Raw genomic sequence first — 22818 nt, 5'->3', positions numbered from 1 at the left:
TTCAAGCACATTTTCATATTTTTGCTGTGCCAATGCCATTTTTATTACTTCTAAATTCTTATCACTTTCACCAGTACCTGCACCTAGGCTTGCCTTAATTTTGCTAAGCCTGAACATCATACCTAAGCCTATGGAGTATTGATCTTTGCCTGTACAACTATTCTGGGCTAGTTCCCTATGACTTGGGTCTCTAGTAGGCCTCAAAGCTTGGTCCCCTTAACTGTCAGACCCTGTTTAGCTAGAATTGGAATTGCTTCTCGATTCGAAAAGAAACTTTAGGCCTGGACTAGCTTGCTGATCATGAAACATGCACATACTTTGACCACCATCGAGATATGTTAGCCCTTAGTCTCGGCACTTGCTGGCCCTTTGTGTGGGCAACTCTTTTGAACACTATCAGCTCATGCTGGGCCATGCACCATGCATGGGTATCCTGAGCTTGGGCTATACACTATGCACATCTTTATATTTCTGCCATGCCAATGCCATTTTTATGGCTTGTAAGTTCACATATTGCTCACCAATGCCAGCATTTGAGCTTGGCTCAATTCTACCAAACTTGAACCCTGTTCTTAAGCCTCTGAAGTCTTGATCACTTCCTGTACCATTGTTCTAGGCTAGCTCCCTACAACCTAGACCTCCAGTAGGCCTCAAGGCTTGATCACTGCCTGTAACATTGTTTTGCTATGCCAATGCCATTTTTATGGCTTGTAAATTCATTTAACTTTCAACAATACCTGCACCTGGGCCTGCCTTAATTCTGTTGAGCCTAAACACTATGCTTAAGCCTATAGAGTCTTGATCACTGCTTGTACCACTATTTTGGGCTACTTCCCCATGACCTGGGCCTCTAGTAGGCCTTAAAGCTTAGTCCCCTTGGCTATCAGATCCTGTCCTGCTAAAATTAGAACTACTCTTCAAATTGAAGAAAACCTTTAGGCCTAGACTAGATTGCAAACTATGACACATGCGCATGCCTCGACCACCATTGGGACATGTTAGCCCTTGGTTTCGACACATGCTTGGACCACTATTGGCACATGTTGGCCCTTTGTGTAGGTAGTTCTCATGAATGCCATCGGCACATGCTAGGCCATACATTAAGCACAGGTATCTTGGGCCTAGGTCACATGCCATGCACACCACGATCAAGCAATCAATTGGTTTAGGCATATCTTCATATTTTTCTCATGCCAATGCCACTTTTATGGCTTGTAAATTCATATAACACTCACCAACACCCACACCTAGGCTTGCCTCAATTCTACCAAGCATGAACATTATGCTTGAGCCTTTAAAGTCTCAATCATTGCCTGTACCACTATTCTGGACTATTTTTCTGTGACTTGGCTTGCAGTAAGCCTTAAAGCCTAGTCCCTTAACTGTCAAACCTTGTCCCACTAGAACTAGAACTGCTCATCAACTTGGAGAGAACCCCTAGGCTTGGACCAATTTGTAGACTGTGACACATGCACATGCCTTGACCCTTATTGGGACATGCTAACCCTTGGTCTTGGCACATGCTTTGACCACCATCGGCATATGCTAGCCCTTTATGCAGGTAATTCCTTCAAATACCATTGGCACACATTAGGCTACGCACCACACATAGGTATCTTGGGCCCGAGCCATGCGCCATGTACACCACAATCGATGGTCAGTGGGTTCAAGCACATCTTTATATTTCTGCCATGCCAATGCCATTTTATGGCTTGTAAATTCATTTAACACTCACCCACACCTGCACCTGAGCCTGGCTTAATTCTACTTGGCCTGAACATTGTGCCTGAGCCTCTAAAGTTTGATCACAACCCATACCATTGTTCTAGGCAAATTCCCTATGACCTGGACCTTTTGCACGCGTTAAGGCTTCTTCATCCTAGCTGGCAAACTTTGTCCTACTAGAACTAGAATTACACCTTGACTTGAAAAGAACCTTTAGGCCTTACACATGCCTTAACCACCATTAAGACATGTTGGCCTTTAGTCTTGGCACATGCTTCGACCAACATTGGCACATGCTAGTCATTTATATAGGTAGTTCCCTAGAACACCATTGCCACATGCTAACCCACACATGAAGCATAGGTATCTTGGGCGTAAGCTCTGCACCATGCATACCCCAATTGGTTAATAGATGCGTTCAGGCACATCTCATATTCTGTCATGCCAATGCCATTTTTATGACTTCTAAATTCATTTAATGCTCACCAACACCTATACCTAGGCCTGGTTCAATTCTACCAAACCTGAACACCAAGCTTGAGCGTCTTGAGTCTCAATCACTACCCATACCACTGTTTTGGGCTACTTCCCTATGACCTAGGCCTCGAATAGGACTCAAGGCCTAGTTCCTCTAGTTGTCAGACCCTATCTCGCTAGAATTGGAACTGTTTTTTAAATCAAAGAGAACCATGGGCTTGGACTAACTTATGGACCATGACACATACACATGCCTTGATTGCCATCGGGACTTGTTCACCCTTGGTTTCAGCACAAGCTAACCCTTTGTGTGGTCAGTTCCCTTGAACACTATCGGCATATGTTGTGTCGGGTATCATATTCCTAGGCTATGCACCATGCATACCATGACCAAGTAGTATGTGGATTTAGCCACATGTTTATATTTCTACCATGCATATGTCATTTTTATGGCTTGTAAATTCATATAACGTTCACCAGTGCCTGCACACAGGCTTGGCTCAGTTTTGCCTAGCTTGAACACCATGCCTGAGCCTTTGGAGTCTTGATCCCTACCTGTACCACTGTCCTAGGCTAGTTTCCTAAACCCAGACCTCCAGTATGCCTCAAGGCCTAATCCTCCAGCTGTCAAACTATATCCTACTAAAACTAGAATAGCTTCTTAACTTAGAGAGAACTGCTAGGCTTGGACTAGCTTACAGACCATAACATATGCACAAGCCTTAAATTCCATTAATACATGTTGGCTTTTGGTCTTGGCACATGCTTCAACCAATATCGACACATGCTGGCCCTTTGTACGAGTAGTTCCCTTGAAGACCATCAACACATGCTGGGCCACACATCAAACGCATGTATCCTAGGCTCAGGCCACACACTATGTGCACCCCGACTGAGCAGTAGGTGAGTTCAGGCACAACTTTATATTTGTATGATACCAATGCCATTTTTAAGGTTTGTAAATTTGTATAACACTCACCAGTGCTCGTGCCTAGGCTTAGCTCAATTCTGTTGAACCTGAACATCGAACCTAAGCCTTTGGAGTCTCAATCATTACTTGTACCATTATTTTAGGCTAGTTCCCTATGACTTGGACCTTTAGTATGCCTCAAAGCTTGGTCCCTCTAGCTATCAAACTCTATCCTACAAGAATTGGAATTGTTTCTTGACTAGGAGAGAACCCTTGGGCCTAGACCAACTTATGGATCTTGACACGTACACATGCCTTGAACGCCAAGACATGTTGGCCCTTGGTCTCGACACATGATTCGACTAGCATCAGCATATGTTGGCACTTAGTGTGGATAGTTCCCTTGAAGACTATTGACACATGCTGGGACATGCACCACATACGGGTATCTTGGGCCTAAGCCGTGCACCATGTGCACTATGACTGGGCAGTAGGTGCGTTCAGATACATCTTCATATTTCTACCATGCCAATGACATTTTTATGGCTTGTAAATTCATATAATGATCCCTTTAGCCTTCATTTGAAGTTTCATGGGAAGATGACTTGTTTTCTATTTTTAACAACTTTTGGAAATTTTTACGGTTCGAGATTTTTTAAAATTTTTTTAGGAGTTTTGGCCCCAAATTTGGTATACATAATCCTTGTATTTTTGTTGGCATCCGTAAAAAATTCAACTAAAAAAGTGAAGTTTAGAAGAGTTTATGGCCATTTGAAAAAATTATCCCCATTTTAGACACTTAAATGGCTACTAGTAATGAACCTGTAAAAGCTTTTATACTTTTTAAGGGGTACAAGTTATCAAGGTTCCTTAAGTGATAGGGGGCCAATATAAGGGCCAAGGACTAGCACCCATCACATATCATGTACGCATACCCCTTAGCCTCCCACCCCCAATGCCATCAGTTAGGTTCTTTGATGATGCTCCAATGGTGGTTTCCTAGCTGAAAAAATGCAAGTGTAAGTATAAACTAATTCAAATTGATGATGGTGACTATTGGCAATAGTGGTGACTTAATCTTTGATGATGCTCCAATGGTGGTTTCCTAGCCAATAATCATATGCTTGTCTCAAATATTAAGTCATGCAAGTGTAAGTAAGAACTAATTCAAATTGTGAAACTACGAATGGCTCATTAAATCAGTTATAGCTTGTTTGATGGTATCTATTATGTGGATAACCATAGTAATTCTAATGCTAATATGTGCAACAAACCTTGGCTTTGGAAAGGATACATTTATTAGATAAAAGGTCAACGTGGGCTTTGCTTATTGCTCTAATGATCATGATAACTTAATGAATTACATAACTTTTGTACCAAAGATGCATCATTCAAATTTTTGCCCTTTCAACTTTTAATTATAAAGTAGTGGCCTACTAAGGTGTTGGTGAGTGATGGAGAATTAAGGTTTGATTTTGAAGAGGGAGCTTGAGAAATGACTACCACATTAAAGAAAGGTAACAGGTACATAAATTACCCAGTCCTAACATAGGGAGGTAGTGACCAATTGAAACTACTCCTTGACTCAGAGAGAACCCTTGGGTCAGGACCAGTTTATGGATCATGACATGTATAGATGCCTCGACTACCAATGATACATGTTAGCCTTTGGTCTCAACTCATGCTTTGACCACCATCAGTACATGTTGGCCTTTCGTGTATGTAGTTCTTTTGAACACTATCAGCATATGCTAGGCTACATACCACGCACAAGTATCTTGAGCCTAGGCCATGCACCACTCATACCATGACCCGACAATAGGTGAGTTTAGGCATATCTTCATATTTTTTCCATGCTAATAGTATTTTTATGGCTTGTAAATTCATATAACACTCACCAGCATCCACAGTTGGGCTTGGCTCAATTCTATTAAGCCTAAACATCATGCCTGAGCCTTTAGAGTCTTAAGACTACCTGTACCATTATTTTGAGTCAGTTTTTCATGACCTGGACCTTTAGTATGCCTTCAGGCTTGGTCCTCTTAGTTGTCAAATTATTTCACTAAAGCTGAAATTGCTTTTTGAGTCAAAGACAACCTTTGGGCCTAAACTAGCTTGTGGACTGTGACACATGCACATGCCTCAACTGCCATTATGACATGTTGGCCCTTAGTCTTTACATATGCTTTTATCATAGGTCAAGGGCTTACGCCTAGCACTTGTGTGGCTTTAGGTTGGAAACTACCATCCATATGCCTAAGTTAGCCTTCTTTTTTACTCTGTGTTGAACACTTGTGCCGTGTATTCCATTGGCTCCCTAGGAACTTGGTAAAAAATTATAAAGGAGAGTAAAGGCAATTACAGTTCTATTTACTTGATACTATGTACAATTGCTCAATAACCTTACAATGACTCCTATGTTTGTCCCTAAGTCTCAAAGTATGGCTAAGTTTATGACTTAGTTCTTCTTACTTTTCTCTTATTTCTTACAAATTAGAGGGAGGGCCCCTATTTATACTTGAGCCTTCCCAGCACATATGGCCTTTATTGATCCAAGTGTGTGGCCCTTATAGGCCTTTTAGACCCTTTTATGGTCCCTTGACACTTCCTAGGTTGACTAAGGCCTTTGTAGAATCTAGCTTGTTCTAGGCTCCCTGTTAAGCTTTGAGTCTAGAAAAGTTCGAGCACTCTCACTAGTGTCTAGGCCTAGCGGGTTCCAAAACCTTCCCTGTTTAGTTGCTGTTTTGCTCGTAGCTAGGGCCTTCTAGAGCCTTTTAAAGCCTTTTTTGTCTAGGCACTACTGTACCCACTACTGTTCTCGTGCTAGGCCTTTCTAGAACTTTCAGTGCCTGCACACCTAGCTAGCCTCTAGGTTTTTATAGACTCTTTTGCACTCGTGCACCTACCTATCTCCAGGCTAATCTAGAGCCGTTTGTGCCCCTTACTCGTGCCACTCTTATGGGCCATTCTAGATCCTTCTAACAAGTCGTCTCTATTCTCGACACTAGGCTACTCACTTTGCCATGCTCTTGCTCCTTAGCCTAGGCCTTGGTCCACATACTTAGGCCTCGTATGTCCCTTTAGGACCTTGGTTTTGATCTTTCTTGGTCCTTTACCTATATCAACTCGAACAACCTATATCTTTCGACCTTTTTAGCTTAAGACTTGCATACGGATCATGATATTCTCTCTTATTCATTCTAGCAATGCCCTGGGATGTCATTCTTTCACTATATGTGCATGCTGGATCGATGTCCCACTTTCATCCTGATAGTCCTTGGCATATGATGATTCTTGGTACACCTTCGTAGTCATCTTTTATTTCGATCACGATCCCAATACGGTTCTTCTAAAACCCTGCTTATCAAAGCATGTAGTGCCTTAGTTGGTGATGCACCATTACCCTTTTCTTAAGCTCAATGGGCCCTTTGGGGCATGTAACATTCATGTTATATAGACTTTCATGATCCTAGCTTGTCGAAGCATGTAGCACCTCTATGTCTAATGTGCCATTACACTCTCCTTTGCACCATGGGCCCCTTACCCCTTTCATGCTCTTAATGGGTGTTTCAAGGTGTAGGTTTAGGGCATGTAACATTCATGTCTAGGCCATTACCCTTTTTTTAACAAGCCATCCATCTACGGGGTTAGTGGCTCTTCATAATGACAATCACCTTTCCCTCAATAAAAGCATGAAAGATCCTCTCTTCTCAGCTCAATTACCATTACAACTCTCCTTATATCTTCACAATGCCTCCATGCTTCTTTTGTTGTGGGTATTCTTTAGCCTTATGTGGTTTAGAGCACCAGAAGTAGTTAAAAGACATGGTCACCATTCATTTGTCCTAGACCAAACCTTTGGTCTTTACCTTTCAATGCTATAGTTTTTTATTGTCCTCATCATCTCTTGAGGAACTGCTACTGTCATCTCCCCTACTCAAGCCTTTACCCTTGGGCTTAGCCCTTACCTTTGGGCTTTGAAGACTTAGTGCACTCAGCCTTGACTACTGACTCAATAATGGTAATACTCTTACTTCAAGTCTTGTACCCTACTACTTCACTCAGTTTTTACCTATGACTTTTACCTTTCTTTAAACTCTTCTTGTGCGGAGTCTAGCACTCGTACATGATCTTTGGTGCCTTCAAATTGACTTTCATGGATGACAATCTCTTTTTTGAACTAGCCTTTCTCCCCTTGCATACGGTGGGTGGCCCTCATGCACATCACTTGTACATTCATCCACATACACAAAGTTTAAACTAAGGATCTCTTGCACGTCTTTAAGAGCACTCAAGCATCTTTGTGCCCTACTCTTGACACCCACAACCAATAATGCTCGTAACATGCGACGTCATATACAAGTTAATAGCATAAGTGACACATAAGCATGTAAGCTGCACATGCACTCCAACTGACATAAACACCATTCACCCCCAAGGTACAAAACCTGCTCTGATACCAATTTTGGTTAAAACTAGCTCTGATACCAACTATCATGGGCTGAGGCTTTAAACCTAGCACTCGTATGGCCTTAGACTAGAAACTATCGTCCATATGCCTAAGTTAACCTCTTTTCTGACTTTACACTTCTGCCATGCATTCAACTGGCTCCTTAGGAGCTTGGGAGAAAACTAGGAAAGAGAGTTAAAGTAATTGTATTTCTATTTACTTGATGCTATGTACAATTGCTTAATGACCTTACAATGACTCTATGTCTATCCCAAAGTTTTTATGTATGTTTAAGTCAATGACTTGGTTTCTCTTTCATTTCTCTTATTTCTTACAAATGAGAGGAAGGGCCTCTATTTATACTTAAACCTTCCCAGCACATATAGCTTTTATTGATCTAAGTGTGTGGCCCTTATCAGCATTCTAGACCCTTCTATGGTCTCAAGACACTTCTTAAATTAGCTCAGGCCTTTGCAAAATTTAGCTTGTTCCAAGATCCCTATTGAGCCTTGGGTTTAGAAGAGTCTGAGCACTCCTGCTATGTGCTTATGCCTAGCAGGTTCCAGAACCTTCCCCATTTGGTCACTGCTCTAACCATAACTAGGTCCTTTAGAGCCTTCCTTATCTAGGAGCTATAGTACCCACTACTATTCTCATACCAAGCCCTCTTGGAACCTTCACTGCCAGCACACTTGGCTAGCCTCCAAGCTTCTTTAGACTCTGCACTTATGCATCGAAGGTTCAAGAAAGGCCAGGCACGAATATGGTGATGAGCATGTAGACATAGATGCGAATGTCTCTAAAAGGCCTTAGCTATAGGCAAAATGGTGCCTAGATGGAAAAGACTTTAAAAGACATTGATGCAAGCACTCAACGAAAATGCCCAAACTGTTCAAAACCTAGAGGCTTAGTAAAGAGCCTAAAACTAGCATATCTCTAGAAAGGCCTTAGTCGACCTTGTTAGAGCCTAGGCATCCTAGAATTTTTTAAAAGGCCCTTAATGACCATACACTTGGATTCATTGTAACCTCAAGTATAAATAGAAGAGCCTCCCCTTCATTTGTATATAAGCAATAACTAAGTGACAGCATAAAGAAGTAAGAGTGTGGACATTAGAGACTTAACCTTGAAAGCTTTTGTAAAGAACACATAGGGACTGTGTTTTGAAAGTGAGTGTCTATACCTCATCTAGTAAATAAACTACTCTTGCTTTAACCATTTCTTTCCTAGCTATCTCTTAAACTCTTAAAATGACAGTCGAGTTCTAGCACAAATGCATGGCACAAAAAGTCAGTTAAAGGCTAACTTATGTATATGGATGGTAGTTTCCTACCTAAGGTCACATGGTAGTTAGGCATAAGGTCTCAACCCATGACACTTCATCCAGCATCAGCACATGCTAGCCCTTTGTGTAGGCAATCCCCTTGAACACCAATAGCACATGTTAGGTTGTGCACCATATGCACCTCGACTAGGCAGTAGGTGGGTTTAGGCACATCTTAATATTTCTACCATGCCAATGCCATTATTATGGCTTATAAATTCATATAATGCTCACTAGTGCCCTCACTTAGGCCTAGCTCAATTCTGTTGAACTTAACACTAGGCTTAAGCCTCTAGAGTTTTGATTATTGCTCGTACCATTGTTTTGGGCTAGTTCTCCATGACTTTGACCTCCAGTATGCCTAAAAGCCTGGTCCCCCTAACTATCAAACTTTGTCCTGATAGAATTGGAATTGCTTATTAACTTAGAAAGAACCCTTGGGCTTAGACTAGCTTGTGGAGTATGACATATGCACATGTCTTAATCGTCATTAGGACATGTTGCCCTTGGTTTCGATACATGCTATGACCACCATTAGCACATGCTAGCCCTTGGTACAGGTCATTCCTCGAGCACCATTGGCACATGCTGGGCCACACATCACGTCCTAGTATCTTAAGCTCAAGCCATGCACTGTGTGCACCATGACTAGGCAATAGGTGGGCTCAAGCACATCTTCATATTTATGTCATGCCAATGCCATTTTTATGGCTTGTAATTTCATAAAATAGTCCCCTTAGCCTCAATGTGAAGTTTCACGGTAAAATGACTCATTTTTTATTTTTCATAATTTTTAAAATTTTTCTTAGTTTGTGATTTTATTTTTGAAAATTTTTTAAAAAGAGCTTTGGTCCCAAATTTGGTATACACGATCCTTGTATTTTTGTTGGAATCTACAAAAAAATTAAACTAAAAAATAAAAGTGTAGAAGATTTTGTAGCCATTTAAAAAAAAATTCCTATTTCAAACACTTGAATGGCTACTAGCTACGAACCAATAAAAGCTCTTATGCTTTTTATGGAGATGTAAGTTGTTGAGGTTCCTTAGGGGATAGGGGGCCAATATAAGGGCCAAGGACTAACACCCATCATATATCATGTGTGCACACCCCTTGGCCCCTTCCTCTAATTGTCGAAACCTCTAATACCATTAGTTAGATTTTTGGTGATGCTTCAATGATGGTGGCTTAAGCAAAAAAATATAGCAACAACACATGCCTAAGCCTAACATATACATTGTGGCCTAGAATTGAACTTCGACTAAGGCCTCAACGATCATCAACACATTCTGGCATATGGTGCGGGCATATGCCTCAACTATCATCAGCACAAGCTGGCTTTTGGTAAGGGCACTTGCCCTAACCCCCATTTGGTACAACTTAGCCTTTGGTATGGGGCAATTAGCTTGACCACCATTGGCACATACTAGCCTTTAGTATGGGTACATACCTTGATCAACATCGATAGAAGATAGCCCTTGGTACGATCAATTACTTTAAGCACTATTGGCACATGTTGGCCCTTGTGGCCGGCACTTGCCTCTAACACTAGTGTAGTGACACATATTAGGCCTTGGTGCGAGCATATGCCTTAACCACCACCAGCACCTTTTGACCCTTGGTACATGATATACCTATTTGAGAAAAGTATCCCTATTTCAAACACTTTAATGTCTATTGCTATCATATTTGTAAAATCTCTTATGCTCTTTAAGGGGTGGTTGTTTGGGCTCTTCTCTCCCTCTCATGAGCAGAACAGGTGTGCGTGATAGGCTATCATTGCATACATCCATGACAATGTCCCTAGAGTAAAATTCAAGTTATGCATGCATTCTGGCCATGTTGTTAGGCGATTGGTTGCTCTAGTGACTCACAAGCACTTATGGCCTCAATTGGTTGGTGTGCACATAAAAAAGAGGCTTAGCTGTGCCAAGCTCAAGCTTATACCTATGGTTGATGCTGCTCCAGATCCTAGACCAAGTCTTTAAATTGGGCTACAACTCCTTGGGTTGGTGCAAGCAAAAGCTATGGTCACAGGCTTGATCTGGCTAAGTCTCTTAGGTATTTGATAGTCTAGTGGTCTTTTCTCATCAGCTACAAAAATGCCCAAACTTGCCCAAGCTCATGCATGTAGCCAATGCTACCCAAGACCCTAGTAACAAGTCTTTGAATTGAGTAACATCCCTTTAAGGTGGTGATAGTGGAGTTTCGTGTGCAGTCTCAGTTAGACCAAGCATTTATGTTGCCGTGTCATAATTGACTATTGGATGGCATGGGCAGTCTCATGGCCCTTGTGTTTTACCCATGCCAAGTGATTGTGGCATGGCCTCATATGTCATTTCCTTTTTTCACTTATCAAGTAAGCAATTGGGTGGGTTATAGGTCATTGTGTGTGAATGCTACCACTTGTATGCAATGGGCATACGAGTGGTGCTTTGATTGTATGTGTTCGTAGGCTCTATGCTCGATATATTACATTATTGACCACTCATCCTCTTCAATCTCCTTCTCATTTGGTTATTGTACCTTAGAGGTATAATCAGGATCATGTGCTACATACCTAAATCGATAGAAATCGAATGTCTTGCCATCCTTTCTCCATCATGTGTCCTAGGGTTAGGGGTCAGACCTCAATCATGCCTCGTCTCCCAAATGTGCCATTCAAACCCCCATGGCTACATTGGTGCATTAGTATTCGATTGTGCTTTCAGATGTAGAGCATTTTGTGGGAGTGGGCTCTCAGCCTTATCATAACATATAGATCCATTGACCTACCACTAGACATGGATTAAAGGGAGTTGTCACCAACCTTTTTTGTTTAGGTGTGATTGGCCACTTGAAGCAAATTTTGATCTATAAAACCAGATTTTAGATACGAAGTACGATTACGTGTGAGAAAAGTTATAGCACCCTCACAGTACCCATATAAAATATGGTACCAATTTGATTTTGAATTATCGAAGCCTTCAACATGTTTGTAATTTATCAAAATATTTAATATTAAAAATTAATCTTAAAATCACCTCCAATAGTTAGGTAGCAATTTAAACTAATTCTATCACCTCATAAGTATTCATAGGGACTAATGTCCCACCCTGAAGAGGCTCCGTCATCGGATTTATTAATATATTTTGCTCAAAAAAATTAGTAGTCTCCCAATAGTTTGGCAGGACTTATTTTGAAGTAGATCTCCCAATAGTTTGATAAGATTTTATTACATAAATGTTTTATAGAAATTTTGAGAATTTTATTAAGTCTCCTAATAGTTTGGTAAGACTTAATTTACAAAGCAATCCTACAATAGTTTAGAGGATAAAATTATTTTTTTCTTTTATTTTAGAAAGCTGATTTATGAAATTTTCTAATAGTTTGGTAGATTCCATAAATTTATTTAAAAAGATTTCTTTATTTTTTTGTTATTTTCTTTTTTTATTATATTTCTTTTGTTTCTTTTGTTTTTCAGAAATAAAGGTTTTATTTTTTGCAAAATATATAATAACGGCTAAGTTACTCAATAAAAATAAATATATAATAAAAATCAGTAAGTAAAAAATTGAAAAATAAAATAAAATCAAAATCAAAATATAAAAATAAATTAAAAAATTAAAATAAAAAATTAAAATTAAAATTAAAGTGGAAAAAGAAAAACCTGCGATTAGGTTGGGTTAAACCACAGGTGGAATGTAGATTCTAGTCGAGTTACGCACGGATCTTGGTTCTCCAAAATGACGTCATTTTGGAACCCTATAAAGGCCAAATTCTGCATTTTGGCCTCAGAAGTCTTTTGATCCTTCTTTCTTTCTAAAATCAATTTTTTATCCCTTTTCTCTAAAACGCAACCAAGAACACCACCAAAGTTGGGTTTGGTCATCGGTTTCTAGAATTTTTGTCAAAATCTTGTTAAAAACTTCAACCTTTGCTGGAAAAATCATTGGAAAATTCAAACATTCATCCTAGAAAAGCCAGTTTTCCAGAAAAAATTCTAGAAATTCCTAGTTTTTTCCATATTCTTTAAAAAATCTCCCAAAAATTTAATCCTAATCCCATAAACATAAATTCTAACCCAAAAACTTAAAATCAAACCCTAAAAATCCAAATCCAAAATTCTAGAACCAAATATCCCAGCAACCGAAACTCACCCTTAGAAATTTTCCAAAGTTTTCCTTCCCCCTCCACGTGTTCTATGGAAAATATCCAATTTATAGCCACCCTTAGGATGGATTTTAGGAAATTGATAGAACCAATCCCAGGCTTGAATCCTAGGATTGGATTTTGCTTAAACCTCAATTTAGGTCTAGGTTCTTTGCTGATTTTTTTTATTAATCCGAAAATCCTCAAATAAAATCACTAGTTAAGAAGAAAGGAAAGGGAATAAAAAAAAATAATAAAAGTAATAATAGTAATAAACTGTAATAATAATATTTATAATACTATACTATAATAATAATCAATACTATAATAAAATGGCGTACTATACTATGGTAATAATACTAATAATAATGAAAATAATAATAACAATGAAAATTGACCTCAGACATAGAAGAATGTCTACATCTACCCCTCTTTGCACATATCTGTTAAATAGGGATGATGCAAAAACCTAGATACCCACTTTATTCCAAGAGTCAAATCAATAAGCAAAAATTATCAAGATTGACCACAGGTTTGAAAAATGATTGAGACTGAGCCAAAATCAAATGATTGAGACTGAGCCACAATCTAAAAGATAAAGTGACTAGGATCGAGTCTAGGTCAAAGATGAATGACCGAGACTGACCCACAAGTTAAAGAAATGATCTAAACTGAGCCAATATCAAATGATCAAGATGAAAGCATAAGTCTAGAAAATGATCTGGATTGAGTCAAGATCAAATAACCAGGATGAAACCACTAGTCAAAAAATAAAGTGAATAGGATGGAGTCAATGTCAAAAATGAATGACTAAGACAAAATCATGAGTTAAGAAAATGATCTAGACTAAGCCAATATCGGATGACCAAGATGAAATTGTGAGTCTAGAAAATAAAGCTACCAAGATCGAGTCAAGGTTGAAGATGAATGATTGGGATTGAATTGTAAGTCAAGAAAATGATCTGGACTGAGCTAAGATCGAATGATCGAGACTAAGCTACAAGTCTAAAAGATAAAATTACCAGGACCGAGTAAAGGTCGAAGATGAATGATCGAAATTAAATCGTAAGTAAAAAAATGATCTGGACTGAGTTAAGATCGAATGATTGGGATAAAGCCGTAAGTCTAAAAGATAGAGTGACTAGGATCGAGTTGAGGTGAAAAATGAATGATCGAGATAAAATCGTAAATTAAGAAAATGATATGAACTAAGCTGAGATCGAAGATGAATGACAGGGATGAAATCGCTGGTTGAGAAAATGATCTGGACTGAGCCAAGATCAAAATGAGTGATAAGTGATAATGTAATAATGCAAATGCATGTTCTATCTAGGATGCAAATGTAAACACAATGTATATAGTGCCAATGTCATGAAATTTCAATTATGGTGACAAAGTTCTCAAGACTCCACCAATCTTTCTTGGCTTTTTAGTATTAATAATCTCAAAACAAATTTTCTCAACTAATCCATGTCATTCTTCTCATCTGGTCATGATTCACTAGTCATGCCAATCAATCTATCACTAAATTCATCTCTAGGTCATTTTACTTGCCCTTTTAAAATCATTTTCTTAGGTTTTTTTACTTTTTTCATCCTGGATTTCTTTCAAAAGAATGGAAAACTCTCTACGAACATTGTCATTCACTTATTTGTCATCATTCAAGTTAGTGACAGATATGATACATTTCCTTGATTTCTTCAAGGGATGTACATTTGGGAAAGGGTAAGAAAGGTGGGTTTTTATGCAAAGAAATATGGTTACTAATAAATCAAAAGTGAACAAAAGGTAAAATATTTTGACTATTCAAAAAGGATATCAGCATCCAAAATAATGATTGTTCAAATAACTTTGAACTCCAACTCAAAATCTTCTTTCAAAAACATACTCGATCAATATCTTCGATCTTTGAGCCAATCATCATCCTTATTCCTGGGACCTTCAAATGAAGTTGTTTTTCTAAGTTCTCAAATTAAACTGCCCTTTTGGGTTTTCAATTTAAGTCTCCCTTTTTCCTTTTTTTTTTTTTTTGTTGTTCTTGTTATTTTTTTACACACTTTTTTCTCTTATTTTTCTTTCATTTCTCTTTCTCCTTTATCCATTAGTGACACTTTATTAAAAGTCTCACATAATGCAATGGCAAATCTACCTTAACTCAATTCATGATTCTCCAATTTGAGTATTCATATTCGATCGAAATGGACTTTTAAAAGACATAACATAGGCTGGGGTAAAGGGTTATAAAAGAAATGGATGAAACAAGCCCAAACTGTATTTGAAGGGTAATGAAACCAATGATCATTTCTTCATGTAAAGCGCATTGGCATTTTGTCCCATCAATTTTTTTTCTTTTTTTTTTTGAAAGAAATTTAAGCATAATAGGGCTTTGCCCCTAAAATTATTGAGGATAAACACATTTCTCAAATTTTGTCCTTTAGTGTGGGGGTCATCCTTGGTTAGGGCTATTTGAAAGAAATTTTTAACAGGCTTAAATAGGGTAGCAAAGGAAATTTTACTATTTTTTTTAAGATAGAAGAAAGATGGCAATTTCTCATCTCAAACAAGAATACTCTCAATGAAGAATATTTATTGACTAAGATTAGATTTATGAATGAACAATTGCAAAGATCATATATTGCATCTTTTTTAGATTCTTCTCTAGATTTACCTTTCTTTTATTTAGCAGTTCCAATAATCTGTATCTATCAATCCAATCATCATGAATTCCAAATCAAATCCTGAATTATCATCATAATTGTTTGAGCATTCATTATTTGGAATCAAGGAATGAATATGGGAAAAAGGTATGACAAAGTAAAATTAAATAATGGGAATTCACACAAAAGAGGAATATCATGAAAATGCATCAAACATGTCACTTTATCAAAATGATGAAAAATTAGATGAAATCTAAGTACATAAAAGAAATTTGTATTTTCAAGAAATCCTAAGAGGATAAGCAATTTCAATCACCCTCCCTAAAATCATGCCCCTAGATGATTAGGCAATGGACTTCAATTGACATTAGATGCCGTGTTCCACTAGTATCGAAGTTTATTAACCTTTCTTTAATAAGACTTTGCACCCTATGTTTCAAAGCGATACAATTTTTGGTACAATGACCAATCGCCCTATAATGATAGTCATAGTGAGTAATGGAATCATACCATTTGAGATAGAAAGGTTCAAGTTGTTTTGCATGAATGGGTGCAATCAAATGGTTTTTGTAAAGCTCTTGGTACAATTCTGTGTAGCTTATGGGAATAGGGTCAAATGTGGGCTTTTCCCTATTCCATGATTCCTGCAAACCACTTATTGGGGTAGTTGGAAAAATAGAGGGCCTTGGTGTGAGTGGATAAGAAGGTCATGTAGTTGGTTGGTAGGCTATAGTAAAAGCATGACTTACAATAGGATGACATGTGGGATAGATTGATAAAAGTAATTTTTAAGTTACTATTTTTTGAAACTCGCAGCTTGAGTCTCACTTTCCTTTTTCTTAGATATCTTTTTAGTAGTAAATGATTCTCATTCTTCTAATTTATCGCTCTAGATTGCATTTTCAATGGTCTCTCCTAAAATCACCATATCGATAAAATTTTTAGTCGTGTTCCTTATCATCTTGTTATAGTACAGTGACTTTAACAGGCTTACAAATAGCACTGTCATTTTTTTTTCTGTATTAGAAGAGGTTATACCTGAGTAATGACATTCTGCCACCTTTGGGCATACTCTTTGAAAGATTCAAATGCTTTTTTCTCCATTCCTTACAATGAAAGGCAATCAGCAGCCATATTTATGATATGGCAATATTAGTTGATGAAGGATCGAGTTACATCTTTCTATGATTTTATGTGAGTCTTATCCAACTAAATATACCACTTACAATAGACCTGGTCAAGCTCTCTTGAAACACATGCATGAGTAGTTTCTTATTGCTGGCATATGCTACCATCTTACAACAATACATTGTGATATGTGTAATGGGACATTTAGTACAGTCATACTTCTCAAATTTTGGTACTTTGAATTTTAGAGGAATTACAGCATCTGGCACAAAACAAAGGTTGACAGCATCCATGGATCCATAGAAATCAATGCCTTCTATAGCTCGCAATCTTTCTTCAATCATGCTTATAGCTTGATTGGTCTTAAAGTCTTCTAAGGGTGCAACTGTTTGCAATTTCATTTCTTCTTTTGTCTCATCCATTTTGGGGATTTGAGTGGGCTCAATTGCCTTTTTAACGAAGATAGGATTAGTATAACTCTGAACATTCTCTTGATTGTAAATTAGAAACATAATCTATTATGGTTAAAAATTTGGAGTTATATAGGTTTGGTATGGACCAAAGCCTAGAAGGTACAATGATTTAGTATCTTCATGTAAGGTATCTTCTTCTACCTTTTTTCCTTTGTTCATCTTTTCTAGAGCTTCAAGGATCTTACTTAACTTTCCTTCCATTATCTCTTTAGCCTTTTTTAACCTTTCGAAGCGATTTGCATTATCCTGATCCATCTTCTTAGCTCTAGCCTGGGTATAATATTGGTGTTGAGCTATCCTTGAACCTTGATTTCCATAATGTGCAAGTTTAAGATGATGTTTATAGAACTCTTAAATTATGCATGAAAATAGATGCAAAAATATAATGCATGAATGCAATAAGGAGAACTTACTACATAACAATTGTTATCAAAGAAAATCTTTATTAAATTGAAAGTCACTTTTAACCAAATCCAACATTACATTCATGAAAAGTCTAGAACTATTGAGAAAAGAAATCCATAGCTCATCAATACTGGCTTCACACTTCATTAAGGAAATCTATCAATTTTTTACCATGTGCTTCCATTGGCGGCACTCTTGCCTTCCATTTTTCAATTATATCTACCATGTCTTTGGCTTTGTAAATAGCCACAATTATTCGATCAAGCAAAGACTTCATTGGTTATGTTTCTTCACATATGCTTCTTTCATTTGCTAACAATCTTCAGTCATGGCCCTTATTTATGCTCTGATTCCTGCCACTACTCCATTTAGCATTTGGATGTGCCTTTGCACTTTAAGGAGCATTGCATCCCTTTCTTGTAGTTTTGCTTGCAACAGTTTGTTTTCGTGCAAAAGTTGAGCCAATTCTTGATTAATAGATGATCGTGTTGTATTAAGCTCAATGCACAAACTCCTCCATTCGTCCTTTTCTTGTTCCATTATTTGGATTTCCCTTTTTAGCTTTTTATTTGCAAGCTTCAACTCTTCAAACTCCCTTTTTAGGCCGGTTGAGGACTTTGCTATGCTTTCCATGGATGTAATTGAGATTTTCCTTATTGAAATTATTTTATGGCAAATATTCCTTAGTGATGTGAATGCATAATAAAATAAAAGGATTAGTAAAAATAATATACAAAGATGAACATACAAGGTTAGTATACAAACATATACAAAAAAAAAAATAATACATAGTCTTACAAGTAAAACAAACATCCAATCATGTGTCTTATTTAAGATTTTCAAACACAGGGGAAGGCATGGCTTTATCTAGGTTTGGACCCTTAGGGTTAACTATCTGTGGCTTGGATTACTTTTTGAAGGTTCCTAAATTGTTCCTTACATCATTGTCCATCATAGACTAGTAAGGTACCCCGATCCTCACCCATTATAGGCTACTAGTGAAAAAGGCTCAATTTGAGTGGATGTGTTTTGCTAGCCCATGTGGGACATGAAATCTCATAAGGGCATAGGTACTTCACTCCCTTCTAAAGGTAGAGCTCGAGTGGAGAGCTTTATGTTATGCACATGCAAATGAATGGTAGATATATACAATAAATAAATGAATAACTAAAACACACATAAGCAATGAAAAGAAAATAAATTTTAAATTTATTAGGTAAGGCTTGGATAATAAGAAATCATTTACTAGCTTGACTCTCAATGTCCTTAGTGGAATAGCCAAACTGTCATAAAGTATAAATCCATGGTCCTATCGCTGGACATGGATTAAAGAGAGTCACCATCAATATTTTTTGTTTAGGTGTGATTGGCCACTTGAAGCGGATTCTGATCCATGAAACCAGATTTTAGGTTTAGGAGTACGGTTATGTGTAAAGAAGGTTATAGCACCTTTACAGCACCCATCCAAAAGATGGTACCAATTTGATTTCGAATTATCCAAGCCTTCAACATGTTTGTAATCTATTAAAATATTTAATATTGAAAATTAATCTTAAAATCACCCTAATAGTTTGTTAGCAATTTAAGATAATTCTCTCACCTCAGGAGTATTCACAGGGACTAGTGTCCCACCCTGAAGAGGCTTCGTCATCAGATTTATTAATATATTTCATTTAAGAATATTAGTAAAATCTCATAATAGTTTGGTAGGAGTTACTTTGAAATAGATATCTCAATAGTTTGGTGAGATTTTATTACAAAAATGTTTATAAAAAATTTGAGAATTTCATTAAGTCTCCTAATAGTTTTGTAAGACTTAATTTAGAACGCAATCCTCCAAACTATTAGAAGATAAAATTATTATTTTTTTATTTTTCTTTTATTTTAGAAAGCTGATTTATAAAATTTCCCAATAGTTTTGTAGATTCCATAAATTTGTTTGAAAAGATTTCTTTATTTTTTTGGTTATTTTCTCTTTCTTTCATTATATTTTTTTCCAAAAATAAAGGTTTTATTTTTTTTGCAAAATATATAATAAAGGCTAAGTTACTCAATAAAAATAAATAAATAATAAAAATCAATAAGTAAAAAGATTGAAAAATAAAATAAAATCAAAATCAAAATATAAAAATAAATCAAAAATTAAATAAAAAATTAAAATTAAAATAGAAAAAAAAACATACGATCGGGTCGGGTCGAACCATGGGTGGTGTGCAGATCTTAGTCAGGTTATGCGTGGATCTAGGTTCTCCGAATTGACATCTTTTTGGCACCTTATAAAGGTCAAATTCTGTGTTTTGGCCTCAGAAGTCCTCTACTCCCTCTCTTTCTAAAACTAATTTTCTCTCAATTCTCTCTAAAACCCAGCCAAGAACACCATCGAAAACTAGATTTGGCCACCAGTTTCTAGAAATTTTGCCAAAATCCCACTAGAAACTTCAACCTTCACTGAAAAAATCATCAAAAAATTCAAACATTCATCCCCAAAACATAGTTTCTAGAAAAAACTTCTAGAAATTCCCAATTTTTTCCAGATTCTTTCAAAAATCTCCCAGAAATTTAATCCTAATCCCAAAAACCTAAATTCTAACCTAGAAACTTCAAATCAAATCCTAAAAAATCCAATTCCAAAATTCCAAAACCAAAAATCCCAACAACCGAAACTCACCATTAGAATTTTTCCAAAATTTTCCTTCCCCCTCCAATTAACCCTCTACATGTTCTTTGAAAAATGTCCAATTTATAGCCACCCTTAAAACAGATTTTAGGAAATGGATAAAACCAATCCCAGGCTTGAATCCTAGGATTGGATTCTGCCTAAACCTCAATTTAGATCTAGGTTCTTTGTTGATTTTTTGGATTGATTCAAAAACCTTTTAATTATAAATTAAAGCCTTTGATTGTATTGAATTCCAAGTTTCAGTTTCTTTGATTGTCATTAAGAAGAAATGAAAAGGAATAAAAAAAACAATGATAATAATAATAATAATAATAATAATAATAATAATAATAATAATAATAAAAGTAATAATACTGATAAACTGTAATAATAATAACATATAATATAATAATAATAACATATAATATAATATTACACTATAATAATAATCTATACTATAATAAAATAGCATACTATACTATGGTAATAATACTAATAATAATGAAAATAATAATAATAACAAAAATCGATCTCGAACACAAATCGATATCTACAGGTCCTTATTTGTATGCAGCTATGCATTTTACGTGCTCAACGTGTATGATGCTTATGCTCCATATTGGCTCTCTCCACTGCTCAGTTAGTGCGTTGAAGCCTATGTGGTGCCAATATCTTAAAGGAATGTTACCTGGTTGATTCTCCAGTAGTCATATGCTTGTCTTAAAAATTAAGTCATGTATGTGTAAGTATGAACTAATTCAGACTGTGAAACTATGAATGACTCATTAAATTAGTTATAGTTTGTTAAATGGTATCTACTACTCAAATAACCATAGTAATTCTAGAGCTAATACATGTAACAAACCTTGAGTTTTGGAAGGGATGCATTTATTAGATAAAAGGTTGATGTGTGCTTTGCCCTTTGATCTAATGATTCATGATAACTCTACGGATTGCATGGCCTTTGTGTTAGAGATGCATCATTCAAATATTTACCCTATCAACTTTTGATGGTAGGATAGTAGCCTACTAGATAGTGATAGGCGACGGAAAATTATGGTTTGATTTTGAAGAAGGAGCCTGAGAAATGGCAACCACATGCAAGGAAGGCAGTAGGTGTGCAAATTACCTAATCTTGACATGGAGAGGCAGTGACAATAAATAACAATACAGGGTTTTATCTAGTAATTAGAATGAGTACAATTTAAATCCTTAACAAGGTTCCATTGGAGGGTAGGTCTGGTGTGAGCAACCGTTGTAATTCCACCTCTAATAGCATATATTTAAGTTGTTACAATTAAAAAGCTTGTAGTTGGAACTAGTGTTAGGTCATTTGGTCCATGTCATGGTGAGTACCAGTCTACTCGTCCTTATTACCGATGATGTGCTTCTAGCCTTAACTAGCCAAGTCATTCCTTTGGTACTGTTACTTTGAAAAAATTAGAGTGCTCAAAGCAGGCCTACTCTTGTATACATTAGCATGGGATAACATCATAGGATTTCAATCCTATTGTGTTGGCCTTTGGGATAAGAGTAATGATTAATAGGGACAATTAAGGCATCCGTATTTCCTAATTAGAGATGGAATTCTTGGATTTATGAAAGATGAACAACTGTGAAAGCATTTGCTAATGATGCTTTTATTAATCAAGAATGAAAGTTAGGGGCTTAAAGATGATCAAAACCATCCTAGTCTCAACCATAAATGATGGTTACTAGAGATCGACGGATGTTACTTTTAGGACTCCACTGGCACATTATGAGAAATCAAAGTCTTTAGGTTCAGGGAGGAGTATGGTCACAAGGTTGAAATTTAAAAAATTGATGAAAGGGCACCGCCAGGAGTGAAGCTTGCAACTTAATTTAACTTAACATGGGAAAACTTACTAGGTCCAAACATAGTAAGGATTAATAAACTGAGAGCTCTTTCTTGATTCTATGGGTAGTGGTGCATGGTCGTTCTTAGTTGGTGGAGTGATTTGTCTAGTTAATTCCATTAACGAATGAGATTTTAGCCTCTCAACTAGCTACATGGAGGTGACCTTTGTGGCTAGCTTCTTAGAGGGACTTTGGTTGTTTAAGCCAAGAAAGTTTAAGGCAATAACAGGTTTGTGATGTCCTTAGATGTTTCAGGCTGCATGTATGCTACACTAATATATTAAATGAGTATATAGCCTTAGTAGATAGGTCTACATAATTTTTGAAATTTCATTATGATAGGGATAGATCATTGTAATTGTTGGTCTTCATTGAGGAATTTCAAGTAAGCATGAGTCATCAGCTCACGTTGACTATGTCTTTACCCTTTGTACACACCGCCCATCACTCCTACCAATTGAATGGTCCAATGAAGTGTTTGGATCATGATGACATGGACTATTCACTACCCACGATGTCATGAGAAGTCCACTAAACCATATCATTTAGAGGAAGGAGAAGTCATAAAAGGTTTCCATAGGTAAACTTATGGAAGGATCATTG

General features: G+C 36.9%; 1 pseudogene; it reads left to right on the top strand.

Moving 5' to 3' along the window:
* Window positions 1-21022: 21022 nt before the first annotated feature.
* Window positions 21023-22818, top strand: LOC149516066 (18S ribosomal RNA; annotated as a pseudogene).

The sequence above is a fragment of the Durio zibethinus genome, chromosome 11 (assembly GCF_047325235.1).
Source record: "Durio zibethinus cultivar Kanyao isolate XHJ-2024 chromosome 11, ASM4732523v1, whole genome shotgun sequence".
Taxonomy (NCBI): Eukaryota; Viridiplantae; Streptophyta; class Magnoliopsida; order Malvales; family Malvaceae; genus Durio; species Durio zibethinus.
Note: the sequence above shows the minus strand (reverse complement) of the source record. Positions and strands in the feature narration are given on the sequence as shown.